The sequence below is a fragment of the Numida meleagris genome, chromosome 20, assembly GCF_002078875.1.
Source record: "Numida meleagris isolate 19003 breed g44 Domestic line chromosome 20, NumMel1.0, whole genome shotgun sequence".
In the NCBI taxonomy this organism is placed as follows: Eukaryota; Metazoa; Chordata; class Aves; order Galliformes; family Numididae; genus Numida; species Numida meleagris.
In genome coordinates, this window is record NC_034428.1 from 5,140,837 (window position 1) to 5,150,853 (window position 10,017).

General features: G+C 48.5%; 1 protein-coding gene across 2 annotated transcripts in view; it reads right to left on the bottom strand.

Annotated features, from left to right (window-relative positions):
- The window catches only part of KAZN (kazrin, periplakin interacting protein), a 147,051-nt gene that overhangs the window by 32,089 nt on the left and 104,945 nt on the right, over positions 1–10,017 (bottom strand). The window lies entirely within an intron of this gene.

The window sequence follows — 10,017 nt, forward strand, 5'->3', positions numbered from 1 at the left end:
CAACACAACTGGTTCATCAAAATAAATAAATAAATAAAGGGAAAATGATAAACCCAATCTACTTACAAAAAAAACCTATAAAAGCAGCCCCACTTGTGCTGCGTCTAGCCGTTTCCTATTGCTCCATCCCAGCTGGACCTGCCCACCAGTAACAGCCTGGGTATCCAGACAGCTCCAGCTGTGCTCGCTCAAGCATTGCACTCACTCCTCCTCTTGCACATGGAGATTGTGCCACCCCACCAGGTGCCAGCAGGGACATCTGCCCGCAGGGTATGACTGTCTGAGCACAGCACAGCTGTCCCCCAGGCTAAGCCCTCAATTATTAATGTTATTTGGGTAGCGCCGTCGGGGAGCTCGGCACTTTGTAGAAATGCAGGAGGAAGATGTGACAAGTGATCGTATCTTTATGGGCTTTATCCACCTCCACATCTGGTCGAAACTTGAAATTAAAGGTAACTTTCTGAAACGGCCAAGAACTAACCCAGCTCCGTGCTCCCGCTTGGTGCTCATTTGCATGCGATAAATATTTATATTGTTTCGGCTCCCATCCTTAGATGACCAAAGTGATCGCATTTCAAAGGCTCTATATTTAAAGCGCACCACACTCGGATGGCAGCGCTGCTTTAAATTTTAAATAGCCATGATGCTCTCCATGCACCGCAGATGTGCCCGGAGGTCTCCTACTCCACAGCACAGGAGCGGTCCCCTCCTATCACCCTTCAACCCAAAGGGCACAGCAAGCAGCCCCCAATGCTGTCATGGAATCACAAAGTCAATAAGGTTGGAAGAGATCCCTAAGATCATCTAGTCCAACCGTCAACTCATCCCCACCATGCGCATTCAACGACGTCATAGAACCACAGAATCATTGAGGTTGGAGAAGACCTGTGAGATCACCAAGTTCAACCCCAACCCACTGCCACATCTCCACGTTAACACCTCCAAGGATGGTGACCCCACCACCTCCCTGGGCAGCCTGGGCCATTGCATCACTGCTCCTTCTGAGAAGAAATTGTTCCCAATATCCAAACTGAATAGAATCATTAGAGTTGGAAAGACCACTAAGATCAGAGAGAGGGAACACTCACTGCTGACTTTCCTAAACCACTACCCAGCTTCTCCATTCATAAATATTTTACCGATAAGAAATCAGCCTGCCAAATCTTAACAAGTGCTTTGATGAAAAATCTAAAAAGCCTTTTCCATTAGTGCTTTTGATGTTCTTTGCATTCAGGATAATGAATGCGGTAGATTGGTCTTCTTGCCCTCTTCTGTCCTCCCTCATTTTCAGCTCTTATCTGGTAGAGCCCAGGGAAAATGTAGGATTTGGGCAGGAGAAGCACATTCCCTGTGGCATCCCCCTCCTTCTACTTGATGCACCTTGGGCATGGAGAATGTCACCAGGCTGCCCAGGGAGGTGGTGGTGTCACCACCCCTGGGGATGTTCAAGAACCATGGAGATGTGGCACTGAGGGACACGGTCAGTGGGCATGGTGGGGTGGGCTGGGGTTGGACTTGGTGATCTTAGAGGTCTTTTCCAGCCTTAATGATTCTAGGATTCAACTCACACCCAAGTCTCCATCATGACTCAGCAGGAGAAGACCAGGAGTGGCAAAGCTCTTCGAAATCATCTTAGAGCAGACAAAATCCCAGCTTGATTTTGCAAATATTTGCACCTATGGGCAGGGACTGGGTCCCTGACACCCCAAGATGACACGGAAACATCAAGCTCCCTACCCAGACCCAATGGCATGACACTAGGGAATCATTTGCACTGCAGATTCACGCTCACAGCTTGACCCAACACCATGGTGCTGGATAAAGTTGCTTTGCAACGGAGATTTAACTCATTGCTTTTTGCTAGAGACACACTGCTGGGTATCACTGCATACAAAGGGATTTTTGTCCCAGTGGGAAAGTGTTAAAAAACCAATTTGGTCCTCAAATGGACCCATCTGGGTGGGTGGACATGGCACTGGGAGGTGGTGAACGACCGCCACGTGCTCATGGGAGGAGCAGCACCACCTCACATCTCCACGCTCAGCTCAGCACTGGAGTGCTGAGGATGAAGCCTTGGATCCCAGCACCGGGTTTGCAACACTTTGCTGCTGAGCTTTGAATTGCAGCTTTTATCGTCCCCTCACACACTGGCTGTAACATCCGAAGCAATTACAGCCAACAGATTTCTTCCTATATTTACTCCTTAAAGCAGAGCTTTCTTGTGTGGGGCAGAGATTACGGGTTTGGGGCTGATTCGCATTCATTTCCCATTAATGACTCAACCACTGCCGTCTCCTCTTACTCAGACAAAGCTCGCTGCGAGTTCCACTAACTCAACAAACATCAATTTAAGGCAGTTTAAAAGAAAACAGAGAAACTGGCATCTAGCAGAATTTTTGAAAACAAGAATCCCAGCAACACCACGAGTGTTTAAAGGCACTTCAAAGGGAGCACACTGTTATCAGCCTGAGCGGGATGCTAATGTTTGCGCGGAGCTATTGCTGTTCATTATTCATCCTCCTTTTTGGCACTGGAAGCAGTTGGGAACCCATCACCCAGGGCTCTCAGCATGCTAGCATAGCAGAAAGCTCCCTGCTATCGGCATACTCCATTTAGGGGTCTTTTACCCCCATGTTTTGCTCCACAATTCCAGTTATGGAGGGAACAAAGCAACCCTAAGCCTGCAGAATTACATTCAGATCATAGGGTGAGATTGGTCCCCAGCCCACCATGGCTGAGAGCTGGAACTGCACCCAGTGCTGTGGGGTTGGGTTGTGTTGGATCTGCACTGGGGTCTTGTGTTTGGGTTGGTGGGTTGATGGGTGGACGTGGTGATCTTGGAGGTCTTTTCCAACATTCAAGATTCTATGGTTCTATGACATGGTTTAGTGGGCATGGAGGGGATGGGCTGATGGTTGGGCTTGGTGATCTTGGAGGTCTTTTCCAATCTTCATGATTCTATGGTTCTATGAAACACATCCCCATGGACCATGAGACCAGAGCATCTCCAGCAGCAATGGGATGGATGCTGCAGGGGATCCTGCCCTAACCCACCTGCTCCAGCCCAGCAGCAGAAGTGCAGAGCACGCAAACCCTGAACACCCTAAATTTAAAGGCTGTTCCTTGCTTTCAGTGAGAACCTAAGAAATAAGGCATGTGCAAGAAGTGGCTTTGTGCTGCAATACACACTGTCCTGAGCAGACGAAGGACGAATGCCATGGGCTGAATGGACTCCACCCAGCACAGCTCATCAGCAGGGTCAGCATATGCAAGATCAGGACCTAAATTTGTTCCCTGCCTCCTGGGACACTGATAACTCAATTTTCTTGTTGTCATGCCATGCAGACAGATAGCAGCAGTGTACGGCAGCGATACAACTCCTGGCTGTCACATTGCATTTTTTTGTGCCAAGACATCAAGGTTGGGAAGCAGCAGCTCAGGAGACAGGAGATGTATCCCTGATTCTATTGCAGGGATGGTCACAGCGGGAAGCAAGGCTCATGACAGCCCAAACGTTTGCTATGAGAAGCACAGATCATGGCTCTGATTATCAGGAGCTGCACACAGCAAGGCAGGGCTCTAATTTCACCTACCAAAAACACATAATGTCACGAGAGAAAATGAAGGCTGTTATTACAGCCCTGATCCCGTGACCCTTATGTGCAATATGCAGCTTTCAAAGAATCATAGAATCATTCAGGTTGGAAAAGATCTCTAAGACAATCAAGTCCAATCGTCCACCCACCCATCATGCCCACTAACCATGTCCCTACACGGAATCACAGAATCATTAAGGTTGGAAAAGCCCTCCAAGATCATCCAGTCCAACCATAAACCCATCACCATCATGCCCGTTAACCATGTCACAGAATCATTAAGGCAGGAAAAGATCTCTAAGACCATCCAGTCCAATCCCACCGCTCCACCCATGCCCACTGAACACGTCCCTCAGTGCCACATCTCCATGGTTCTTGAACACCTCTAAGGACAATAACTCCATCAATTCCCTGGGCAGCCTGTCCCAATAGCACGGTCTGGTCATGTGAAGGGCTGGTCCCCTCATGGCAGTGACTGAGAAGGGGTACGCTGGTGCCCAGGTCAGGCAGCGTTGGCCAAGTGGCTGGGGATCCTCGTGCACAAGGGAAGGAAGCACCAACGTGACTCGTCCCACTCCTGTGCACTCATGCCATTTTTTCCTAAGAAAAACGAAACACCACTGAAATCGGCAGCGGCTGCTACATTTTATTCCTCCCTTAATCTAAACATATAGTCATAAGAGCAAGGTATTTGCTATAAGGAAATGAGCTGTCAAGTGATTTACGGGCTTGCTCTGTTTCAGCAGCTCCAAGTCTTCTCCATTGCCTATTTTTAGCAAGCTGTAAATTAGAGGCAATAAGGGACGGGGTGGGAGCCAGGTTCAGAAATTTATAGAGCCAACTTATCTACCTCTCCATTACCCCAGTGCCCTGTAACTGCAGCATCCAGTGCCATATGCACCATCTTCACATATTCTAGAGGTTTGAGTTGGAAGGGACCCTAAAGGCCACCTGGTCCAACCCCCTGCAATGAGCAGGGACACCCACAGCTCCATCAGTGCTCAGAGCCCCTCCAGCCTGACCTTGGCTGTCTGCACCACCTCTCTGGGCAACCTGTGCCAGTGCCTCACCACCCTCATTGTAAAAAAACTTCTTCCTTATACGCAATCCAAATCTCCCCTCTTTTAATTGGAAACCATTTCCCCTTGTTGTACGGGCAGCATTATACAGCTGCTCCTGCTTCCACTGCATCCCCCCAGTCAGAGCGATGGGTGCTCCGCTCCTCTTTTATGGGAAATGTCTTGAGAAAGCAGAGTGGGGCTTTTCTGGCATCTGTTTTTTAATATAATGGCTAAAATGGCCCAAAGCCAACATGCACCACGAACCCAAATCAGCTGCCACAAGCAGAGAGCCTCCAATGGAAACCTGCCTCTTCTACCTGTGAGCTCTATCTTTCTGCCATCTAGCTCTCTGTCGAACGTCAATTCAATAGCAGCAGTTACCTTATTCACATTTTATTGGTCATTCCAGCCACAATTATCTTAATAATTCCCTTCACCAAGAACCAGGGTCCTATACTGCAGAAACTTTTATTTGTGGCGCCTCTGCTGTAAACGATTACAATAATTATTCTCCCTCCCATAAAGCACTTTCTATACAAGAGCTTTAACAATGGAAAGTTATTACCAGAGCTTGAACAATAGAAAGTTATTACCAGTGTCCTTATATTTGTGAGAGCGAGGCGCAGAGAGATCAAATGAATTGCTGGGGATCATGCAGCGACACGCAGGCAGGAGCAGAACTGTCATCTCCTGACCCTCCATCCAGCACTGACTTGGGCAGGGGAAAAGCACACATCCTTGCAGAGCTCATCAAAAGGGATAGATGTGGTTTTCAGACTTATTTTTTCTTTCTTTTCCATTGGGCATAAAAAGGGGATATCCCACGATTTCTTAAGGCCCTCTACTCTGCGTTATGTGGCACACCCAATCTAAGGATTGTCATTCTTTCCCTCTTCTTCCCTTTTTTGGGGGGTCCCCAAACAATGAAAATTGGCACTGGGAACGGGACTCATGGGGACAAGTGGACTGGGGAGACTGGGAATGGAAGAAGTGGGACAGGGGACACTGGTGGCACTAGGGACAACGGGGACACCAGGACTGGGGACGCTGAGTGATACTGGGACTGGGGACAATGGCACTGAGAGCACTGGGAATGGTGAGTGTGGGACTGGGGACAATGGGAATGGTGGGACTGGGGAAATTGGCACTGGGGATGCTGAGTGATACTGGGACTGAAAACACTGGCACTGGGGACACTGAGGGCACTGGAAATGGTGTGAGTGGGACTGGGGATACTAGCACTGGGGACACTGAAGGATACTGGGACTGGGGACACTGGGAATGGAAGGAGTGTGACAGGGGACACCAGGACTGGGGCAAATGAGCACTGGACCCTGACCATTCTCGCCAGGGCAACTCACTCAGAAGCACTGAACATGCAGTACATGTCCCTGAGGCCCTCCCCTCTCAGAAGTATTCTATGTGACAGTTTATTTAGGAGAAAGAGCAGACCTTAATCAGCAGAAGGACCATGAAGAAACAGAATATTTATACAAAATTGCGTCCTGCTACCAAACAAGATGAAATCCTCCGAGGCAGCTATTAAGGAGATCGCCTAGAGGAAGGGAAATTCAGCAAACCAGATTATCTCTAACAGGCTTATCCCCTAGAAAAAAAAGTCATCAGATAGCTCCGAAAGACAATTAATGAAAGGTAGGGGAGAGGGGGAAATGTAACAGGGTGACAATGACGGGGGCATCCATGGGATGCTGATTGTCACAGCTGATCCGGAGCGAGGGCATTGCGGGATGCATTGCACTGCTGGAGGAGGAAAGGGATTTGGAGGTGTTCAGTGCCTTGGGTATAAGGCTTTGCAAGGGCATAGTTCCCTTATTAAAAAAGCTGTAGAGAGAAGGAATCCTATGGAGCACTGTTGGTATCCAAGGGCTGGGTACACGGGTCAAGGACATGAACCACAGGGGACCTGCACTGCCACAAATGCTCCCATCATCTTGGGAACCCAAGAGCAAAGCTATCACTGCTTTTGTGCACAGAATCATAGAATCCTTAAGGTTGGAAAAGACCACTAAGATCACCCAGTCCATCCACCAACCCATCAATTGCATGCAATCCTCCAAAATCACACAAAGGAATGGCACAAGCAGGACACAAGAAGCCTGGCACGACCTTATGCACATTTACTTTTCTTCCTAAAATGTAAATCTCAAGCCCATAAAAACACTGGCAGCAGGCACCGGAAGGCGCTCAGTGTGCTCTTCTATCGCTCCGCAGGGCAATAGGCTTCATCCTGTTTCCTCTGGCCCCAGATCAAGCAGGCTTCTTGCAGGAATTTTCCATTATCCCATGGCAAACATACCAGGGCAACGCGGTACTCAACTGCCTTACACTCTGACCCCTCTCTAGCAGCAGCGAGATCGTGCATAAGGCACGGTCCATTTCTTGTAAAACACGCCATTTCTTGTTATTCTGACACTGCAATTTGGGTGAAAAGTGGCTGGAAATCCCAGGCTGCGATGGAATGAGGATGGATGGATAGAGGGTATTCTTGGCTCCCTCCTGTACCCTCGTCCCAGCTGCTGAGCCCCGATGCATTCCCACAATCCAATCCAACAGAGATAAAAATCAAGGAGGAACTGGGAACTCAGCCCAGTGCCACTGGTTTTACTTCAGTAGATCCTTTTCTTGCACAGCTTTTCCTGCAGTCTGCAAACTCACCCCTGAAGCCCATGCAAGCATCCCACTGCCCGCAGATAGATCCCCATGTGGTGAGTGATGGATTCAGCCCTGAGTACCACTGCAGAGAGCATCCCAAGGTTTCACTTCTGGGTAGAATCAAACCTATGGCTGGCAATCAACTCATGGCACTGGGCTGGAATTCGATGTTTTTTTTTTTAAGGTCCCTTCCAACCCAACCATCCTATGGTTCTATGATCTTTGAGGTCCCTTCCAACCCAACCATCCTATGTTTCTATGATCTTTGAGGTCCCTTCCAATAAACCACCTTATGGTTCCATGATCTTTAAGGTCCCTTCCAACTCAACCATCCTACACTTCTATGATTTTTAAGGTCCCTTTTAACACAACCATTCTATGGTTCTACAAACCCACAATCAGGCAATAAGAGCTGCACTGCACAGCCCCGTGCTCATTGGGAAGGGGTGACCACGGGACACAAAAGATCGTGTTTTCCCCCTTCTTTCCAGAGTTCTGCTCTTGAATAACGTGGTGGCCCGGCTCCAGGTAAACTCACCCAGCAGCACAGTTCAGATCATCTTGGAGAAGGCAGAGGGCTCCGACTCCAAAAACACATCCTTAATTACATGTGTGTGAGCTGTTTTCCTTGGCCTGGTTGCAGGGGACAGGGAACGCCAGGCGTCTAGCCCCGCAGACCTCTGCATTCAACCCACGCCCTTCGTTAAGCAGTCTGCAAACGAGCTAAAAAAGCCTTAATCCTGCAAACAGCTTCTGCAGCGCAAATAAAGAGCAACAAGCCAGGCACAGGGGGAGAGGAGAAAGCGTCCCCGGGCAGCGGGGACAAAGCTTGCATTGTCCCATGCGCTGCAATGAACTCCCGGGACAAAAACAATGTGGCTTTATGTCTGCAAAGGGACAAAGCTTTTCTAGGGCACAGCCAGCTCTTGCGACGTCCCCAGCGGCGCATTTGGGATGGGGACCCGCTGCACATGTTGCAATATAAAGACACCGGACTCAATTTATTTCAATCTCTCGGCGCAATTTGCCATCAGCTCCTGCAAGGAGCCGGCTGTGAGCAAGATGCAAGCACCGTGCTCCTCCCCAGAGCCAAAATACCGGGGGAGCACGGCACAGCTCCAGCCATCAATCTGTACTTACCAACTAATCATCCCCGCCAAAAATAACTCATCCAATTATCACAACGCTGCCACTTAAATAATGAATTATGTGCCTTATTACAAAGTAAAATAGATCAGAGGACGGGAAACAATTGCAATTAGTAAAACAACAAAAAAAAAGCAAAAAAAAAAATCATCACAGCTCTGCAAGTGTGATCTGAATATATGATTAATCTGTACAAAATAATGGCTGATTGCTTCTGACATCAAAGGGGTCAGCTCAAGCGTTGCCATCCCGTGCTGCACCCAATGGCAGCACCCATGGGCACCTGCAGTGGCTCAAGCAGGGGAGATGTGGCATGGTGCTGCTGTGATAGCAGCGTGATGGACCAGAGAATCACAAATCATGAAGGTTGGAAAAGACCACTACAATCATCAAGTCCAACCGTCCACCCAACCCCACCATGTCCACTAACCATGTCATAGAATCACAGAATCATTCAGGTTGGAAAGGACCTCTAAGATCATCCAGTCCAATTCCAACCCAGCCCACTGCCCACGTCCCTCAGTGCCACATCTCCATGTTGAACACCTCCAGGGACGGTGACCCCACCAGCAGCCTGTGCCAGCACATCACAGCTCTTTCTGAGGAGAAATCGTTCCTTTTCCCAATGAAGGACACGTTCTCAGCACGTGCTCCCAGCTGCACACGAGCGAAGTTGGAAAAGAAAAAGTTGCAGATAAAAGAAATTAGCAGTTGCAAAATGTTTTCAAAATAAATGAAAGAAATCCAAAACATTGTGAGTCTTCAAGATGGCATAACAGGACCTTAACAACAGTAATTCACCTTTAAAACAACATCCTTCTTCTGAGCAACAGGAAAGATAACGAGCCACCAAAATACTGCCTTTTATTTTAAGACATCCTTTTAATAACCTGAGTGCTGTTGGTGTGGATTGGGGGTTAGGTGAAGGGCAAATTAATTCACTTAGCATCCAGAATTAATTGTACTTAGCTTGGCTCTACACTTCCAGCTCTGAGTTCACAGTTTGAGACACAGAGCAACCACGGCCACGGCGCAGCAGATGCCAACAGAACACCCAGAGCAACCCACTCTCCCTTTAAAAAAAAAAAAAAAAAAAGAGTTTTCCACCTCCAAAAAATGTGTTAACATTTTTCACACAAATATTTTCCGTCTGAGCTCACTTTTAACAGTTTCAGCTGGAGATGATTAGGAACGCAAACAAAGCAGAGGAGGGGAGGAGGCGATGCATGGGCAGAGGCGAAGCCCACTGCTGCACGCCTTGCAGCACCAAGTTCATCATGGGCTGTGAACTTCATCAACGCAGTGTTTTTCCCTTCAACCACAGCTCTGATAGTGCTGATACATCAGCCAGGCCACTGTGCTCGGTAACTGCCCGGGTCTGTGCTGCCCTGCAGGAGCTGGGTGTGGAGTCAAGGGATGAGATGCACTGAGACACAAATGCGGCATTCTTGGTGGGGATAGATGGATGCGATCATCCTCCATTGCTTTGATTTACTTTAAAAGTAGGATAGAGACCCCAAACGGTGAAGGGATGAGGATGG